Below are 20,986 nucleotides of genomic sequence, written 5' to 3'. Positions count from 1 at the left end.
CAAGGCAGCTCTCTGGGGTCTCTTTTTTATTTTTAGTTTCTTTAATTTATTTTGAGAGAGAGAGGGAGAGAGAGAGCGAGAGAGAGAGAAAGAGAGCGCACGCACTGGAGCAGGGGAGGAGCAGAGAGAGAGGGAGAGAGAGAATCCTAGGCAGGCTCCGTGATGACAGCTGGCGGCTGACAGCATAGAGCCCAATGTGGGGCTCGGCGTCATGAATTGTGAAATTACGACCTGAGCCAAAATCAAGGGTTGGATGGATGCTTAACCAACTGAGCCACCCAGGTGCCCCTGGGGTTTCTTTTATAAGTCCATTTGTAAGGGCTCCACCCTCATGAAATAATCACCTTCCAAAAAGCCCTACTGCCAAATATCATCCCATTGGGGATTAGGTTTCAACACTTTGGGGAAAATTTTGAATTTGGGGAGAATGAAAATATTCAGTCTATAGTAGAATATATTAATATATTATGAATGGCTATAAAAAAATCACAAAGCATACTGAAAGGCAATAAACACAGTTTGAAGAGACAAAGAAAGCATCAGAACCAGAACTCGGATATGACAAGGATAACAGAGTAATCTGACCAGGAATTTAAAACAACAACTACAATTAGCATGCTAAGGGCTCCACTGCATAGACACATGCAAGAACACATAATGGGCCATGTAAGCAAAGAGATGAAAGTTCTAAGAAACAAAAGAAATACTAGAGGTCAAAAATATTGTAATAGAAATGAAGACACAGCTGAGAAAAGGATAGCCAAGCTTGAAGATATCACAATAGAAAACTTTCAAAAAATGAAAGGAAAAGAGAACAACAACACTGACAAAAAAACCCAACAGAACAAGCTGTCCAAGAAGTGTGGGACAATTACTGTGACATAATAGAAAATATATGTATATTGGTCTCTTCTTCTAGTTTCTGGTACAGAGATCATAAAACACTTTGTTATTTCCTAAATGGTAATGTATTAGGAGCATCTTTTCTTCTGCTATTTGGTCTTTTGGTCTTTGACCCCAGTCAGTGACAGAAAGCTCCTAAATCTCCTGGAATTCCTGGGTGACAGGAGTGTCTTCTGTTCTAATAAGGTGACTCTTGGGGGGCTCCTGGATAGCTTCAGGATGGGAGTTGTTCAGCAGAAATGAACCAGAAATTTCCAAACCCCATCTCCTGTCAGGAAGGGGTGAGATACTAGAGACTGAGTTACTGACTGATCATACCTACATGATGAGGCCTCCATAAAAACTCCCAAAGTACAGGGGTCAGAGAGCTTCCAGGTTGGTGAATACATCCATGTGCCAGGAAGGTGATACATTCAACTCCACGGGAACAGAAATTCCTGCACTCAGGACTCTTCAGGACCTCACCCAAGGTATCTCTTCATGTGGCTGTTCATCTATATCCTTTTTCCTATCCTTTATTATATAACAAACACAGAAGTAACTGTTTCCCTGGGTTCAATGAGCTGTTCTACCAAAAATTGAACCCAAGCAGGGAGGGGTCACAGAAATCTCGTTTATAGCTGGTTGGTCAGAAGAAAAGGTGACAAGCTGGGACTTGCAAATGACATCTAAAGTGGGAAGGGCAGTCTTCTGGGACCAAGCTCTTAACCTGTAGGGTTTGCACTAACTCCAGATAGTGTCAAAATTGAATTGAATTATAGGACACCCAGATGGTGTTGCTGAAAATTGCTTGGTTAGCGGGGGCAAAGCCCACATATCTGGTTTCAGAAGTAAAGTGTGGTAGTAGTGTGAGAGTAAAGTAAAACCAAGGATTGTTTTGTCCTAGACAACTACCAAAGGTGTAACATACATGTAATGGGGATATCAGAAGGAAGAAAGGAGAAAAAAAGAAAGAATGAAAAGAGAAAGAAGGAGAGAGAATGGGAGAATAAAGAAAAAGGAAGAGAAAAAATTTGTGAAGCAATAATGACAGAATCTCCACCCAATTAATATCAGACACCAAACAATAAATTCAGGAGGCTCAGAGAACATAAACAATAGATTCAGGAGGCTCAGAGAACACTAAGCAGGAAAAACGCAAAAAAATTACAAAAAAGACTAAACCTAGGCATAGAAAAAACCTGTAGAAAATCAAAGATAAAGATAAAATGCTGAAAGAAGCCAGAGTTAAATAACACCTTACCTATAAAGGAGCAAAGATGAGAATCACATCCAACTTCTCAGAAACCATGCAAGCAAGAAGACAGTGGGGAATGACATTAACAAAATGGCCAGGTAAGATATGGCTCATTTGTAAGCACCCCCAAAATTTGGTATCCAAAGGACCCGGGAGGAGTACTATCCACCCCATACATTTGGTAGTAGCCGTACTGACCTTGGTCTTGGCTATTGACCCTGTGATGGTCCATAAACCAGCTCCAATCCCTCTTGGTTGTGGTCTGGAAGCCCGTGAAGCATGCTGTCTTAGACAATCACCTGCAGAGCCTTTGTGAAAGTTCAGAAGTCCAGCAGAAAAGTTGCAGCACACTGCTGGAACAAAAAGATATAAGTTTGGACACGTTGGAGAGGGTAAGAAAAAGTCTGACTTTATTCACGTCACCCCTCCTATGAGGTAACACAGCTCAGTGTCAAGAGAGAGCTAATCAGCATGTTATTTCTCCTGCAGGGGAAAGTGAGTGTGTATGAGTGAGTATCTGCTTTCTCAGTTGTATGTGATGGAGTCAAAGAGGTTCATTTCTCTCTCCCCCCACCCAAAGCAGTACTGAGTCCTGAGCTTCTCAACTGGCAGATGGGAAGTGGTTGGAAGGGCAGCAGATAGGATTCTCCAAGGGCATTAAACGGACATGGATCCTACTATCAGCAGCATGAACTCCATCAAGAAGCCTTCTCATAAGTCACTGGGGACACCTTATCTGAAGATCATCTCCAACTGCACACAGGTATCCCCAGCATTCAACCTGCCTCACCCACATACCCCACTCTGTGGCTGGCTCCCTATGTGCATTCTCAATGACAATGAGAGTAAGCTAATGAGTATAAACAGAAAGCCAGACTGTAACAGTGAGTCAAAGAGAGACCACAAATTTGAGCTTTAGTACTGCCCTCGGGAAAGCAAAGGGTAGGCTATTGGTGTCTGGCCTGTGTTGCAGTAGGCAAAGAGGCTTAAGAATTCTGCCACAAGATGAAAAGGAAAAGGAAGTTGAGCAGGCATATCCATGAAAGGTCTGAGAAAGTCTCAGAATCTGTAGCAAGGCTGATGGAAGGGATTTGTCTCTCAAAGTCACCCAGTAAAGACTGAAGGAAGTGTGTGAAGACAATAATGCAAGACATTGGGGAACATGAAAATCAAGGAAACATGACACTATCAAATGATCACAAAAATCCTCTAGTCACCAACCATAAAGACACAGAAATTTGTGTTTTACCCAACAAACAATTCAAAATGGCTGTTTTAAGAAATCTCAATTAGCTTAAAGAAAACAAAGAGAACACATGAAATTGGAAAAATATATGAATAAAATGAGAAGTTAAGCAAAGAGATATAAATAATTAAAAACAAAAATTCTGGAGCTGATGAATATAATGGATGAAATAAAAAATGCAATAGATTACATCACATCAGAATGAATAAAACAAGAAAAAAATCTGTGAATCAGAAGACATAACCTTTATATTATCCAGTCAGAGGAAAATAAATAAAGAAAATGAAAAAGAATGGATTTCTGAGAGTTAAGGTGGCGGAGAAGTAGGGGGATCCTGGGCTTGCCACATCCCTCAAACACAGCTGTATTGAGGCAGATTACTTGGAATACCTGGGAAATCGGTCTGCGGAGTGACAGAAGGATCTCCACAGTTGGAGGGAGATAGCTTGGCGGATATCTTGGGGGAGGGAAAGTGGTGGACCTGTGGAGGGGAGGGAACCCCTTCTGTGGCGAGACAAAAGGGAGAGAAGGAGGAAGGGGTTGAGATAGTGCAGAATCAAGTTAGCATAAGAGGAAAAGCTCTCTGGACTACAAACTGGGGAGCAAGAAGTACTGAGTTTCCCAGTTTTTGCAAACAGCTTCTGGAGTGAAACTCTGAGGTTTTGGAAGTGCATGAGTTTCCCCAGAGTGGAGCTATGGAGTGTACTCCTTGGGAGAAGGAGGGAGTGCATAGCGTGGTGTAGCGATCTTCTGGGTGCCCTGGAAGAGAACAATCCATTTCCTGGAACACTTTTGGAATAGGGTTTATTGCCTCCTCAAGGACAAAAGACCCTATAGGTGCCGGCCAAATGCCTTTCATCAAAAGGGTGGAGAGGCTCTACTCTGGGGCAGGGGAATGGATCCGCATTGTGTCAGGTGCCTTAAGACTGGGTTTTAAACCCCAGCCATGCATCAAGTGCTGGGTCCTTTAAGACCTTGGGTTTTGAATCCCAGCCATGCATCAAGGAAAGGGCTCAGGATAGTGTGGCACAGGGTGAGCTAATGGCCCTCACTATTCTGTGAAGCCTGCCTGAGGAGCTAGGGTTGAGATTCCTGGTGCAGGGATGAGAGATTGAGATGATGCCATTTTTTCCCCCAACACCAAAATAGTGGGACTTCAGAGGGAAGCAGAGCAGCCCCTAGTGGACGTAGGATCCACCACTTACAGCAAACCTGCCCCTTCATGCCTGGCAACTGCTTATTTACTGGGCCAAGACTGACTCTGAGCCTACATAGCTGGCCTCTTTTCCAGACCAGCATAGCCACCACCCCCCAGGCACCAACAGAAACTCCTTCCCCCCCCCCCCTTTTTTTTCCTCCTCCTTCTTCTTTTTTTTTTTTTTTTCTTGTGGAATCAGGCTCAGATTTTTTTTTGTCATTTCATTTTATCTTATTTTTCTTTTCTTTTTTTGAATCAGGCTTTTTTATTCTTTACTTTTTCCTTCTATCTTTTCTTTTTTTTTTTTTTTTCCTTTTTTTCTCCTTTCTTTTCCTTGATATCAGCCTTATAGCTTTATGATTCTGTTTGGTTTTCTTCTGTTCCCTTTCTCTCTTTTTATGAGATCAGGCTTCCCCCACCTTTTCCTTTTTTCCAGTGTTACTTTAACAAACAAATCGAAGCAGACCTAGTTAAAGGCCCAAACACTCCACCACTGTAAGCAAGGAGGAGCTCTGCAGAGGACTGACTAGTGGGAAAGAGCAGCCTAAATGCAACAGCATAGTGCACATAACATACACCAGAAACACTTCTTGAAGTACCCGGGCCCTGGACAGTGTATGACCCTTTTTTAATATAGATGTACTCTCAGGTGCAGGAAACATAACAAGCTTTCAAAATACATAAAAGACAGAAACTTAGCCAAAAGGACAAGACTCAGGAATTCTCCCCAAAAGAAAGGTCAAGAAGAAATTACAGCCAGGGACTGACTCAAAAAAGATATAAACAAGTACATAGAACAAGAATTTAGAACAACAATCATAAGACTACTGGCTATGCTTGAAAAAAGCATAGAAGACACCAGAGAAACCCTTCCTGCAAAGATTAAAGACCTAAGAACTAGTCATTATGAATTAAACATATTATAACTGAGATGCAAAATAAGCTAGACACAGTGACAGCGAGAAATGAAGAAGTAGAGGAGAGAATAGGTGAAATAGAAGATAAAATTATGGAGAATAATGAAGCTGAAAAAAAGAGGGAAAGAAAATTACTAGAGCACAAGGGGACACTTAGAGAACTAAGTGATTTCATGAAACAAAACAATATCCATATCATAGGAGTCTTAGAAGAAGAGTGAGAAAAGGGGGCAGAAGGTTTATTTGAACAAACTATATTCCCTAATCTGGGAATGAAACAGGCATCTAAGTCCAAGAGGCAGAGAGGAATCCCTTCAAAATCAACAAAACAGGTCAACACCATGACATACCATAGTGAAACTGACAGAAAGATAAAGAGAGAATTCTGAAAGCAGCTAGGGACAAAGGTCTTTAACCTACAAGGGTAGACACATAAGGTTAGTAGCAGACCTTTCCACTGAAACTTGGCAGGTCAGAAGGGAGTGGCAGGAAATATTTAATGTGCTAAATAGGAAAAATATGCAGCCAAGAATCCTTTATCCAGCAAGGCTGCCATTCAGAATAGAAGGAGAGATAAAGACTTTCCCAGACAAACAAAAACTAAAGTTCATGACAACTAAACTGGCCCTGCAAGAAATTTTAAAGGGAACTTTCTGAGTGGAAAGAAGCAAAGACTACAAAGGAACAGAGAACATCACCAGAAACACCAAATCTACAGATAATACAATGGCACTAAATTCACAACTTTCAATAACCTGAATGTAAATGGACTAAATACTCCAATCAAAAGGCATAGGGTAGCAGAATGGATTAAAAAAAAACAAAACAAGATCCATCTATATGCTGCCTACAAGAGACTCATTTTATTTTTTTTAATTATTTTTTTAATGTTTATTTTTGAGAGAGAGAGACAGAGACAGAGTGTGAGTGAGAGAGGGGCAGAGAGAGAGAGAGAGGGAGACACAGAATCTGAAGCAGCTCCAGGCTCCAAGCTGTCAGCACAGAGCCCGATGTGGGGCTCAAACCCATGAACTGCAAGATCAGAGCTGAAGTCAGACACTTAACTGACTGAGCAATCCTGGCGCCCCAACAAGAAGCTCATTTTAGACCTAAAGACACCTGCAGATTGAAAGTGAGGGGATACAGAACAATCTATTATGCTAGGACAGGTCAAAAGAAAGTCAGAGTAGCCATACTTACATCAGACAAACTGGATTTTAAACAAAGACAATACAAAGAGATGAAGAAGGGCATTATACCATAATTAAGGTTCTATCCATTAAGAATATCTAACAATTGTAAATATTTATGCCCCCAACTTGATCGAACCCAAAAATATAAATCAATTAATCACAAACATAAACAACTCATTGATAATAATACCCCATTATAGTAGGAGACTTTAATACCCCTCTTACAACAATGGACAGGACGACTAAGCAGGAAATCAAGAAGGAAACAATGGCTTTGAATGACACACTGGACCAGACGTACTTAACAGATATATTCAGAACATTTCATCCTAAAGAAGCAGAATACACATTCTTCTTGAGTGCACATGGAACATTCTCCAGAATAGATTGCATACAAGGTCATGAGTCAACCCTCAACTGGTACAAAAAGACTGAGACCATACCATGCATATTTTCAGATCACAAAGTTATTAAACTTAAAATCAACCACAAGAAAAAATTTGGATAGACCAAAAATACATAGAGGTTAAGGAACATCCTACGAAAGAATAAATGGGTTAATGAATAAATTAAAGAAGAAATTTAAAAAATACATGGAAGCAAATGAAAATGAAAACATGACAGTCTAAAAACCTCTGGAATTCAGCAAAAGCAGTCTTAAGAGGAAAGTACATTGCAATTCAGGCCTATCTCAAGAAGCAAGAAAGGTCCCAAATATACAACCTAACCTTACACCTAAAGGAGCTACAGAATAGAAAAGCAGCAGCAAATAAAGCCCAAATCCAGCAGAAGGGGAATAATTAAAATTAGAGCAGAAATAAATGATATATAAACAAACAAACAAACAAAAAACAGAACAGATCAATGAAACTAAAAGCTGGTTTTTGAAAGAATAAACAAAATTGATAAACCCTTAGCCAGTCTTCTCAAAAAGAAATGAGAAAGGACCCAAAGAGATAAAATCATGAGTGAAAGAGGAGATCACAACCAACACCACAGAAATATAAACAATTATAAAAGAATACTATGAAGAATTATATGCCAAAAAACTGGACAATCTGGAAGAAATGGACAAAGTCCTAGACACTCACACACTACCAAAACTCAAACAGGAAAACATAGAAAATTTGAACGGGCCCATAAATAGAAAATAAATTGGATCAGTTATCAAAAATCTCCCAACAAATAAGAGTCCTGGGCCAGACAGCTTCACAGGGGAATTCTACCAGACATTTAAAGAAGAGTTAATACTTATTCTTCTCAAAGTATTTTGAAAAATTGAAATGGAAGGAAAGCTTCCAAACTCATTCTATGAAGCCAGCATTACCTTGATTCCAAAACCAGACAAAGACCTTAGTAAAAAGGAGAATTACAGGCCAATATCCCTGATGAACATGGATGTAAAATTTCTCAACAAGATACTAGCAAACTGAATCTAACAGTACATTAAAAGAATTATTCACCATGATCAAGTGGAATTTATTCCTGGGCTGCAGGGCGGGTTCAATATTCATAAATCAATCAATGTGATATACCACATTAATAAAAGAAAGGTTAAAAGCCATATGATCTTTACAATATATGCAGAAAAAGCATTTGACAAAATACAGCAACCTCTCTTGATAAAAAACCTTAAGAAAGTAGGGGTAGAAGGAACATACCTCAATATCATAAAAGCCATATATGAAAGACCCACAGCTAACATTGTCTTCAATGGGGAAAAACTGACAGCCTTCTCCATAAAGTCAGGACCATGGCAGTGATGTCTACTCTCACCACTGTTGTTCAACATGGTACTGGAAGTCCTAGCCTCAGAAGTCAGACAACACAAAGAAATAAAAGGCATACAAATTGGTAAAGAAGAAGTCAAACTTCCAGTCTTTGCAGATGACATGATACACTACATAGAAAAACTGAAAGACTCCACCAGAAAACTGCTAGAACTAGTATGTGAATTCAGCAAAGTGGCTGGATATAAAATCTGCATACAGAAACTGGTTGCATTTCTATGCTCCAATAATGAAGAGGCAGAAAGAGAAATCAAGAAAACGATTCCATTTACCATTGCACCAAAAACCATCAGATACCTAGCAATAAACCTAACCAAGGAGGTAAAAGATCTACACACTGAAAACTATAGAAAACTTATGAAAGAAACTAAAGACACAAAGAAATGTAAAAAACATCCATCCTCATGGATTGGAAGAACAAATATTGTTAAAATGTCAATACTACCCAAAGTAATCTACACATTGAATGCAATCCCTATCAAAATAATACCAGAATTCTTCACAGAGCTAGAACAAATAATCCTAATATTTGTATGGAAGTAGGAAAGACCTCGAATAGCCAAAGTAATGTTGAAAACCAAAGCTGGAGGCATCACAATTCCGGACTTTAAGCTGTATTACAAAGCTGTAATCATCAGTACAGTATGGTACGGGTACAAAAACAGACACATAGACCAATGGAACAGAATAGAGATCCCAGACCACAAATGTATGGCCAACTAATCTTTGACAAAGCAGGAAACAGTATCCAATAGACAAATTCTCTTCAGCTAATGGTACTAGGAAAATTGAACAGTGACATGCAGAAGAATGAAACTGGACCACTTTCTTACACCATACACAAACTAAAAAAATGAATGCAACCTAAATGTGAGACAGGAAACCATCAGAATCCTACAGGAGAACACAGGCAGCAACCCCTTTGACCTCAACCGCAGCAACTACTTTACTAAACATGTCTCCGGAGGCAAGGGAAATAAAAGCAAAAATGAGCCACCATCAGGATAAAAAGCTTCTGCACAGCAAAGGAAACAATCCACAAAACTAAAAGGCTACTGATGGAATGGGAGAAGATATTTGCAAATGACATATCAAATAAAGGGTTAGTATCCAAAATATATAAAGAACTTAACAACTCAACACCCAAAAAACAAATAATCCAGTGAAGAAATGGGCAGAAGACATGAATAGACATTTTTCCAAAGAAGACATCCAGATGGCTAGCAGACACAGGAAAAGATGCTCAACATTGCTCATCATCAGGGAAATACAAATCAAAACCACAGTGAGATACCACCTCACACCTGTGAGAATGGCTAAATTAACTCAGTAAACAACAGATGTTGGTAAGGATTTAGAGAAAGGGGAACCATTTTGTACTGTTGCTGGGAATGCAAACTGGTGTAGCCACTCTGGAAAACAGTATGGAGGTTCCTCAAAAAATGAAAAATAGAACTACCCTAAGACCCAATAATTGCACTAGTAGGTATTTATTGAAAGGATACAAAAGAGCTGATTCAAAGGGGCACATGCCTCCCCCCCAAAATGTTTATAGCAGCACCATCAACAGTAGTCAAATTATGAAAAGAGCCCAAATATCCATCAAATGATGAATAGATTAAGATGTGATATGTATATGTATATGTGTACATATGTATGTATATGTGTACACACACACACACACACACACACACACAATGGAATATTACTCAGTGATGAAAAAGAATGAAATCTTGCCATTTGCAACAACGTGGATAGAACAAGGGTATCATGCTAAGCAAAATAAGTCAGTCAGAGAAAGACAAATATCATATGATTTCACTCATGTGGAATTTAAGAAACACAACAGATGAACACAGGGGAAGGGAAGCAAAAATAAAAGCAGAGAGGGAAGCAAACTATAAGAGACTCTTAAATACACAGAACAAACTGAGGGTTGCTAGAGGGGAGGTGGGTGGGGGAGATGGGCTAGATGGGTGATGGGCATTAAGGAGGGCACTTGTTGGAATGAGGACTGCATGTCATATGTAAGTAATGAATCAATGAGTTTACTCCTGAAACCAATACTACATTGTATGTTAACCAACTTGAATTTAAATAAATGAATTTTTAAAAAAGAACAAGAATGAAGACACCCTAAGTGATCTGTGGGATAACACTGAAAGATACAATCTGTGAATTATTGGAGTCCAAGGAAGAGAAGGGGGCAGAAAAGTTATTTAAAATTATGTTAAAGAAACAACGGCTGAGAAGTTTCCAAATCAGGGGAGAGATTTGGGCATCCATGTTCATGAAGCTCATAAACATGAGGCAGTTTATCCCACTAGAACTGCTTTACAAGAAATGTCAAAAGAAGTTTTTCAAGCTGAAATGAAAAAAAACATTGAATTAGTACCATGAAAACATACAACACATGGGTAAAGGTAAACGTATAATCAAATTCAGAGTACTTTAATACTATAATATGGTAGCGTGTTAACCACTTAACTCTAGTATAAAGCTTAAGCAACAAAAAATTAAAAATACATATAGCTTCTTTAGAGAAGTGTCTATTCATGTCTTCTGCCCATTTCGTCACTGGATTATTTGTTTTTTGGGTGTGGAGCTTGGTGAGTTCTTTATAGATTTTTGGATACTAGCCTTTTGTCCGAATGTCATTTGCAAATATCTTTTCCCATTCCGTCGGTTGCCTTTTAGTTTTGTTGATTGTTTCCTTTGCAGTGCAGAAGCTTTTTATCTTCATGAGGTCCCGATAGTCAAATTTTGCTTTTAATTCCCTTGCCTTTGATGTGTCAAGTAAGAGATGGCCAACAGGTACATGAAAAGATGCTCAACGTCACCCCTCATCAGGGAAATACAAGTCAAAACCACACTCAGATACCCCCTCACGCCAGTCAGAGTGGCTAACGTGAACAAATCAGGAGCCTATAGATGCTGGAGAGGATGTGGAGAAACGGAAACCCTCTTGCACTGTTGGTGGGAATGCACACTGGTGCAGCTGCTCTGGAAAAACAGTGTGGAGGTTCCTCAAAAAATTAAAAATAGATCTATCGTATGACCCAGCAATAGTACTGCTAGGAATTTACCCAAGGGATACAGGAGTGCTGATGCATAGGGGCACTTGTACCCCAATGTTTATAGTAGCACTTTCAACAATAGCCAAATTATGGAAAGAGCCTAAATGTCCATCAACTGATGAATAGATAAAGAAGTTGTGGTTTATATATACAATGGAATACTACCTGGCAATGTGAAAAAATGAAATATGGCCTTTTGTAGCAATGTGGATGGAACTGGATAGTGTGATGCTAAGTGAAATAAGTCATACAGAGAAAGACAGATACCATATATTTTCACTCTTATGTGGATCCTGAGAAACTTAACAGAAGACCATGGGGGAGGGGAAGGGGGAAAAAAAAGTTAGAGAGGGAGGGAGGCAAACCATAAGAGACTCTTAAAAACTGAGAATAAACTGAGGGTTGAGGGGGGGTGGAAGGGAGGGGAAAGTGGGTGATGGGCATTGAGGGGGGCACCTATTGGGATGAGCACTGGGTGTTATATGGGAACAAATTTGACAATAAATTTCATATTAAAAATAAATAAATAAACAAACATGAAAAATTAAAGAAAATAAAAACAAAACAAAAAATATATATAGCTACCATACATTGTTAATGAATACACAATACAAAAAGAGGTATATTGCAACATAAGAAATATAAACAGAGAAGGAATAAAAGGGTTGAGATTTTTTATTCAATCAAAATTAAGTTTCAGCCACTATGGAGAACAGTATGGAAGTTCCTCAAAATATTAAAAATAGAACTACCTCATGATTCTTCAATTCCTCTCTTGAGTGTATATCTGAAGGAAATGAATTTACCATTTTGGAGAGATATCTGCACCCCTATACCATTGCATCACTATTTATAATAGTCAAAGCATATTCATATTCAGAATATAATACCCAGAATGAATGTTCTGGCATTGTGTTTAAACAACCTGATAGAAAGTTCTCTCAGGAAAAAGTCTCATATCTCCGGAAAAGAGCTAGTTTTATATGATCAAAAGGAAAAAAAACCTAAATGTGTTATAAAGATCTCAATTGATGTCAGATTTAGGAGAATTTATTCCTTGAGCACTTCAAGTGACAACATGATTAGATAGGCATCAGATAAGATAAACTTATAATTCATAGCCAAAAATTCCACAAATGACCATGAAATCATCTGGCCTTAACTAAAAACAAAAACAAAAACAAAAACACCCCAGTCATATTATTCTAAGTTTCCTATTTCATCATGGAACTACTTTCACTTGACTCTAATGACCCCACCATCCTAAGAAATCAGTTACATAAAACTTTAGAGTGTTGTCATAAAAAGCACTTCATCAGTTTTTTAAATGTTTATTTTGAGAGAGCATGTGTGTGCACCCGTGCATGCACGAGAGAGAGAGAGAGAGAGAGAGAGAGAGAGAGAGAATCCCAAGCAGGTGGGGCTCAGTCTCACAAACTGTGAGATCATGAACCTGAGCAGAAATTGAGAGTCTGATGTTTAACTGAGCCACCCAGGTACTGCAATCAGTGGTTTAATAATGTAAAATTCTCTTCTGTTTTGCTGATTATTTATAATACTCTCAGAAAATTCTTTTTTGCATGAGGAAGACACTACACAATTTCCACTGTAGTGACTCTAATCCTCTGTAGAAAGAAACCCTAGTCTTCTTTAATGTAGAGGGATTCTAGAACCATATTGAGGTTGCTGTTTCTTCCTTCCTGCTAATCCAGACTAGGGTTGGAGTCTGAGCTTGCAAGAACTGATGGGAAATGTTATTTCTATCTTCAAGATATCTACCAATGTTCTATATGGACAGTCAAAAATGTAGACTTCTGGAGTTATTAAAAATGTATTAGATGTGTCTATGCTAACCTAGAAATCTAAGACACACTAAGAAAAGAAAGCTACATAGTATTAGGTATAGCTCAATTCAATTTTTTAAAAAGGTAAATCCTTTACATTTTAATATAACTGCGTGTGAGTCTGGAGAGCTGGTAAGGAGGGAGATAGACAATATTGTTAATAATAGATACTTCCAAGCAGGTGGGAACTGACTAGGAGAGGAAAAGGGGAGTAATTTTTTCTTTGCATACGTCCATGTTCTTTTGCAGTCTGAAGAGGGCATTTGAGAAAAAATTTTAAATATATTTAAAAAGAAAAAGCTGAATAGAGAATTTTTTAGATGACTGAGTTAGCTCCTAAAACATTAACTCTTCTACAGATAACAAACTTTGGACAAAATACAGTAACTTGAAGATTCTAAAGAGTAAGTAAAAAAACAACAGGAAGTTTGGGGAGGAAAATTGCAAAATTAGAAGAGAATGGCACAAGGCATTTTACATTTTTGGGTGGAAGATGGTTTAGCCTGAGGTCAGGCCAAAGTTGTGGCACAGTGCAGGGCTCCAATAACCTGTAGGCTTTCTGGCCCAAAATACAGAGTTCAGGGCAACCTGTATCATTAAGGTGAGAGTGGAACCTTAAAAAAGACAGAACCAAAGACAGACCTCTAAATTCTGTTTCTAAAATAAAACCGAGTTTCTAGCTGACCCGCAAACTCTGAATACACTGCAAATAACTTAGATATAGGAGCTAAACTGAAATTTGACCTGTCACCAAAGAGTTTGCTGTCTTAATCCAACTGAATAAATTGCACACTTAAACAAAAAGATCAGCACTCTTTGGATGAGTATGACAGAAAACAAAATCTCCACAACATTAAATTCAAAATATTCAAGATACAATGCAAAATTATATGACATATAAAGGATCAGGAAACTGTGATGTATTCACCAAAGAAAAGCTAATGAATGGAGGCTAATTTAAAGATGACTCAGATGTTGGTACCAGCAGACTGAAGCCAGCAGACAAGCACTTAATCAAGCTATTATAACTATGCCTAATGAGGTAAAGAAAAGTTCACGATAATAAACTAAAAATGGAAAGTCTCAGAAAAGAAATAAAAATTATGAAAAAGAACCAAATGGAAACTCCGATACACAAAAAAACAATAACTGAAGCAAAAAAATGCTTCATTGGATGGTCTTCACAGCAGAATAGTGATAAAGAGGGAAAGAATCAGTAAACCGGAAAATAAATCAATAGAAATGCTCCAATCTGAAAAACAGAGAAAGAATGATTGAAAGAAAATAAACAGATATTCATGAACCTGTGTGACAATACCAAAGGTCCAAAATTTAATAAACTGAAGTTATATACAGAAGGAAAATACAGAGGATGAAGCAGAAAAAAAAAAGTTAAAAAAAATAATGTCTGAAAATGTGCTCAATTTGTTGAAATAATAAAAAATACAGATACAAGAAACTCCCCAGTTCCCAAGGATAACAAATATGAGGAAAATAATGACTAGACATACTATAGTTAAACTGATGAAAACAAAGGATAAAGAGAATCTTGAAAGCAGCAAGAGAAAAATGATATGTAACATATAGATGATATGGTTAATGGTTGACTTCTCATCAGAAACAATGGAAGCCAAAAGGCATTGGAACAACACAAAGTATTAACAATAAAAAACTCATCAAACTGAATTATTTATCCAGTGAAAATACCCTTCAAAATGGAGGAAAAATAAAAATGTGGATAAAAAAATAACTCAGAAAATTTATCTCCATCAGATTTTCACTGTGAGAAATGCTGAAGGAAGTTTTTTACACTGAAGAAAAATGGCACCAGAAAGTCTTAGATCTTCAGAAAAGAACAAAGATAATTAGAAATGCTAAATATCTGGATAAATATAAAAGGCTATTTTCCTCTTAATTTCTTTAAAATACATAGGATAATTCAAAGCAAAAATTATAATTTTTTCTTATGAAATTTTTTTTTAAATTTTTTTTTAACCTTTATTTATTTTTGAGACAGAGAGAGACAGAGCATGAATGGGAGAGGGTCACAGAGAGAGGGAGACACAGAATCTGAAACAGGCTCCAGGCTCTGAGCTGTCAGCACAGAGCCCGAGGCGGGGCTCGAACCCACGGACCGTGAGATCATGACCTGAGCCGAAGTCGGACGCTTAACCGACTGAGCCACCCAGGCGCCCCTTCTTATGAAATTTTTAATATAGGTAAATATAACGCATGGCAATTATAGCCAAGAGGACAATAAGGGAGCAAAAAGATGGACCAATACAATTGCAAAGTTTTTACATTTTATGTGAAGTGATATAATATTTTTATTTATTTAAAGTTTATTTATTATTGAAACACAGAGAGAGAGACAGAGCATGAGCAGGGGAGGGGCAGAGAGAGGAGGAGACACAGAATCTGAAGCAGGCTCCAGGCTCTGAGTGGTCAGCACAGAGCCCGATGTGGGGCTGGAGCTCACGAACCCGTGAGATCATGACCTGAGCCGAAGTCAGACACTTAACTGACTGAGCCACCCAGGTGACCCTGTGAAGTGATATAATATTAATTCAAGATAGACTGTGAAAAACTAAAGGTATATATTGTAATCCCTAGAGCAACTACTAAAAAAAAATGCAAAAATGTAATTTAAAAGACTAGATAAAATAAAGCCTAGGTAAAAATTTTAAAAATACAAGATAAAATGAAGTGAAATTTAAAAAAATAATTAAATAATCCAAAAGAAGTCAAGAAAGGAGGAAGTGAGGAACCAAATAGGGTGGACAATCAGTAAACAAAATAATAAAATTGGAACTAAATCCAATCATATTGATAATTGTATTATATGTTAATTGACTAAACAATCCAATTAAAGACAAAGATTATCAGAATTGATTTTTATAAAGGGAGACCCAACCATACGCTCTCTACAAGACACTTTAAATATAAATAACAGATGAGTTGAAAGTAAATAGGAAAAAAACCACATGAAATTATAAGTACAAGAAAGATAGAGTGGCCAAATTAGTACGTTAAATAGCTTCAAATGATATTTCCAGAGACATAAGGGGGCATTTCAAACTGATAAAAAAGGGCCAATTCATAGGAAGACATAACAATCATAATTCAATAACTGAGCTTCAAATTCATGAAGCAAAATTGACAGAATTAAAGAGAAAGATAATACCATAAATACATTTGGAGATATTAATATCTCTTTCTTACCAATTTATGGAACAAATAGGTAAAATATCAGTAAGAACATGGATGAGCTGAACACACGATCATCTATCTGACCTAATACAGAACACTATACTCAACAACTGCAGAATAGATGTTCTTTTAACATACACATGGTACTTTTTTATCAAGATAGAGAAATACACTTGGTTATAGATAATGTCTCAGTAAATGCTGTATGATTGACATCAGAGAAATTATGCTCTTGGAGAACAGTGAAACTGGGAATCAGTAAGAGTAAGATATGTATGTTATCGAAGAAACTTCCAAATATTTGGAAATTAAATAACACCCTTATAAATACATGGATGAAGGGGAAATGACAAAAGAAATCAGAAAATATTTAGAATTTGGCAAAACTGAAAACACAATATATCAGAATTTGTGGGATGCAGTTAAAGCAGTGTTCAGTGTAAAGTTTATAGCTTTAAAATGTTTATATCAGAGAAGTTAAAATCAATGACTTAAGGATCCCTCTTCAAAAGTTTTTTTTTTTTAACGTTTATTTATTTTTGAGACAGAGAAAGACAGAGCATGAACGGGGGAGGGTCAGAGAGAGGGAGACACAGAATCTGAAACAGGCTCCAGGCTCTGAGCTGTAGCACAGAGCCCGACGCGGGGCTTGAACTCATGAACTGTGAGATCGTGACCTGAGCCGAAGTCGGACGCTTAACCGACTGAGCCACCCAGGCGCCCCAAAAGTTTTTTTTTAAGAGCAAATCAAACCTTGAGTAGAAAGAAGGAACTAATAATAAGCAGAAATCAGTAAAATAGAAAATAACTGAGAAAAGTCATAGGGGCAATTCTTTTCTTTGAAAAGATCAGTTAAATCACTTAAGTCTTAGCTGCACTGATCAAGATAGAAAGACGGCACAAATTACCAATATCAGGCATGAAAGAAGGGGTCCTCACCACAAACTTTACAGATATCAGAAGGAAAATAAGAGAAAGACAAATACCATATGATTTAACTCATATGCAGAATTTAAGAAAAAAAGAAACAGATGAACATATGAGAAAGTGGGGGGTGGGAAGAGAAGAAAGGGAAACAAACCACAAGAGACTCTTAATGATAGAGAACAAACTGTGGGTTGATGGAGGGAGGTGGGTGGGAGATGGGCTAGATGGGTGATGGGTACTAAGGAGGGCTCTTGTGATGAGCACTGGGTGTTTTACATAGATGATGAATCACTGAATTCTACTCCTGAAACAAGGTTGAATTGCATGTTAACTAAAATTTAAATAAAAAAATAAAAGTAAAATTCTAAAAAAAAGGAAAGGGAACATTTTTAATAATTTTATGCCAACAATTTCAAAACTTAGACAAAATGGACAATTTCCTTAAGAAATCCAACTTACCAAATTTGACACAAGATGAAAAGAAATTATCTTTTTTTTTTTCAGTTTATTTATTTTAAGAGAGAGAGAGAGAGTGCACAAGCAGGGGAGAGGCAGAGAGAGAGGGAGAGAAAGAATCTCAAGCAGGCTCCACTCAGTGCAGAACCTGATGCGGGGCTCAATCCCATGATTGCAAGATCACGACCTGAGCTGATATGAAGAGTTGGACACTTAACTGACTGCATCAGGAGTGCTGATGCATAGGGGCACTTGTACCCCAATGTTTATAGCAGCCCTTTCAACAATAGCCAAATTGTGGAAAAAGCCTAAATGTCCATCAACTGACGAATGGATAAAGAAGATGTGGTTTATATATACGATGGAATACTACTTGGCAATGAGAAAGAAGGAAATATGGCCATTTGTAGCAACGTGGATGGAACTGGAGATTATTATGCTAAGTGAAATAAGTCAGGCAGAGAAAGACAGATACCATATGTTTTCACTCATATGTGGATCCTGAGAAACTTAACAAAGACCATGGAGGAGGGGAAGCAGGAAAAAAAAAAAGTTACAGAGAGGGAAGGAGGCAAACCATAAGAGACTCTTAAATACTGAGAACAAACTGAGGGTTGACGGAGGGTGGGGGAGAGGGGAAAATGGGTGATGGGCATTCAGGAGAGTACCTGTTGGGATGAGCACTGGGTGTTGTATGGAAACCAATTTGACAATAAATTATATATAAAAAATAACCATAATTAAAGCTTTATTGCAAAAAAAATTAAAAAATATAAAATAAAAATTTGGTTCAAAGAAAATGTCAGGCTCATATGGGTTCACTAGTGAATATTATGAAATATTTAAGGAAGAAATAATACTAACATTATACAAAACTTTCAAAAATTAGAGAATAAGGGAACACTTTTCAACTCATTTTATGAGGCTAGCATTACTGAAATACAAAATCTGACCAAGACAATATTGAACAAAACAAAGAAACTTCCTTTTTCAAAGCAGCTGGCAGTAAATATTTCTGTAAAAAAATATTCACTCCCAAAGGTTTGTAGACTCACACTTAAGTACCTGTAGGCTCACACTTTTTTACTTAGGTTGACTTATGATAGACATGGCTGTTTGAAAGTATATACTGGAATGAAATTTAGAGATACTTAATTAAATAACATGGGTTTTTAGCATATTTATGTATGAATCCTTGTATAAAGCTTTCTTTATTTATATTTCAATTATCTTTGTATTGTTTTTATATAGTTTTGAATCCTTTTTAAAGTATGTGTAATAGAAACAACAAAGACATAATTGAAATATTCTAGTAGTTGGAAAGAAACATAGTTAATTAAATTGGGAGACATCCTCATAGGAATACTGTGGTGATTTAATTCATGTCAATCAAATGTCAATAACAAAAGTTTTATCACATACTAGTAACAAAAAATTATTAACACTTAAATTTGAACCATATGCAATGTATCTTATACAAAGAAATATTGAAAGAAAACATGCATACATGAAAAAATATTTAAGTGAGATGTGATCGTCCATCATTCCTGCTCTGTATTCCAAAGTTACTTTACTGTTGTTGACTGTTCATCATAATTGTTAGAAGGTATGTTCCAATAAGGCAGGTTCTAAAGATGTTTCTTGGAAGTTAAAACTTAATCAAAGTAAAGACTGTATTTAAAATTTTTTATCGTTAGAGGCATTTGGGTGGCTCAGTCAGTTCAGTGTCTGACTCTTGGTCTTGACTCAGGTCATGATCTCAGGGTCGTGAGATCAAGCCCTAAGGTGGCTCCACTCTAAGCATGGAGCCTGCTTGAGAATCTCTCTCTCTGTCTCTCTATGCCCCTCCCCTGCTCCCTTGCTTTCTCTCTCTCTCTCTCTCTTTCTCGAAAAAAAAAAAAAAAGTTAACAAAGGGTTTTATTGTTACAGAAAGCATAAAGACTAAATTATTTTGAAACCAAATTCACCTAGGAAAATGTTTAATTTGGAAAATAACCAATTATTGCTTGCCTATATATTAATAGATCCTTCTGAGAATGACTTCATCTCAGAGACTTGCTATGTTATTTTAAAAATAAATCTATGATATAAAGCAGAAATCAGTGGATCTATTGAATGTTAGCATTCTGTCGCCTTGAGAGGTGTGCAAATACACTTGTTAAAAATAAGAGGGGTGTCTGGGTGGCTCATTTGGGTAGGCATTCAACTCTTGGTTTTGGCTCAGGTCATGATCTCACAGTTCATGGGATCAGGTCCTGCATGGGATTCCTTGCTGATAGCACAGAGCCTGCTTGGGATTTTCTCTCTGTCTCCCTCTCTCTCCGCCCCTCCCCCACTCTCATGTGCTCTCTTGCTGTCTCCAAATAAATAAACTTAAAAAAAAAAAAAAGTATTGCTGTCAGCTGAAAATTAGTGTGTAAATAATTTTTATATACCAAATACCATTTTAAGAAAGAATATAGCCTTTTTTAAAAAAAATAATCTGTCTTTGATTGGCTCTATTATAGGACAGCTCTAGGGAAATGAGACTTCAGAGGAGTGGCTGGTTTATTAAACTGATGCAAATTTTCCCATATGTTTTCTTTCTTATGTTTTAATAAAGGAATTTCTCAAGAGTGAGTATATAATTGTCTAATAAAACCCACTGTGTCTTTTGGGTTACCAGTGTTTGAGAGAGTATTTTTTTTTTATTTCCTAAACAAGCTTCTAGAAAATTGCCAAAATTTTTAAAGAGTGACAATCTCACTTAATATTAAAAAATTTTTATTTAATTAGATAAAGTACCACTCTTTAGGACTGCTTTGAAAAGAACTGCCATCTTCTCTGCAGACTATTCCTAACTTTAATTAGTTGCATGATCATGAGCAAGTCATTTTATCAATCTGGGCTTCAGTTTCTTAATTTTTAATGAAGTACAGGTAGAGAAGAAAAGATAGGTAAACAAATATGATCTTGGGGCCAGAGGCAGTGAGTGGGAGAAGCTTTTC

The 20,986-nt window shown here is 37.2% G+C and overlaps 1 protein-coding gene across 1 annotated transcript in view; it reads right to left on the bottom strand.

Moving 5' to 3' along the window:
- Positions 1-20,986, bottom strand: part of LOC144616990 (uncharacterized) — a 126,703-nt gene that overhangs the window by 89,425 nt on the left and 16,292 nt on the right. Inside the window, exon 2 of the mRNA XM_078450527.2 lies at positions 2,339-2,493. The gene's annotated coding sequence lies outside the window, so the exon portion shown is untranslated. The remainder of the gene's footprint in view (positions 1-2,338; positions 2,494-20,986) is intronic.

This window comes from Panthera onca, chromosome B4 (genome assembly GCF_046562875.1).
Source record: "Panthera onca isolate mPanOnc1 chromosome B4, mPanOnc1 haplotype 2, whole genome shotgun sequence".
NCBI classification, from domain to species: Eukaryota; Metazoa; Chordata; class Mammalia; order Carnivora; family Felidae; genus Panthera; species Panthera onca.
The sequence above is the reverse complement of the archived record's forward strand: the minus strand, read 5'-3'. Positions and strand labels throughout refer to the sequence as shown.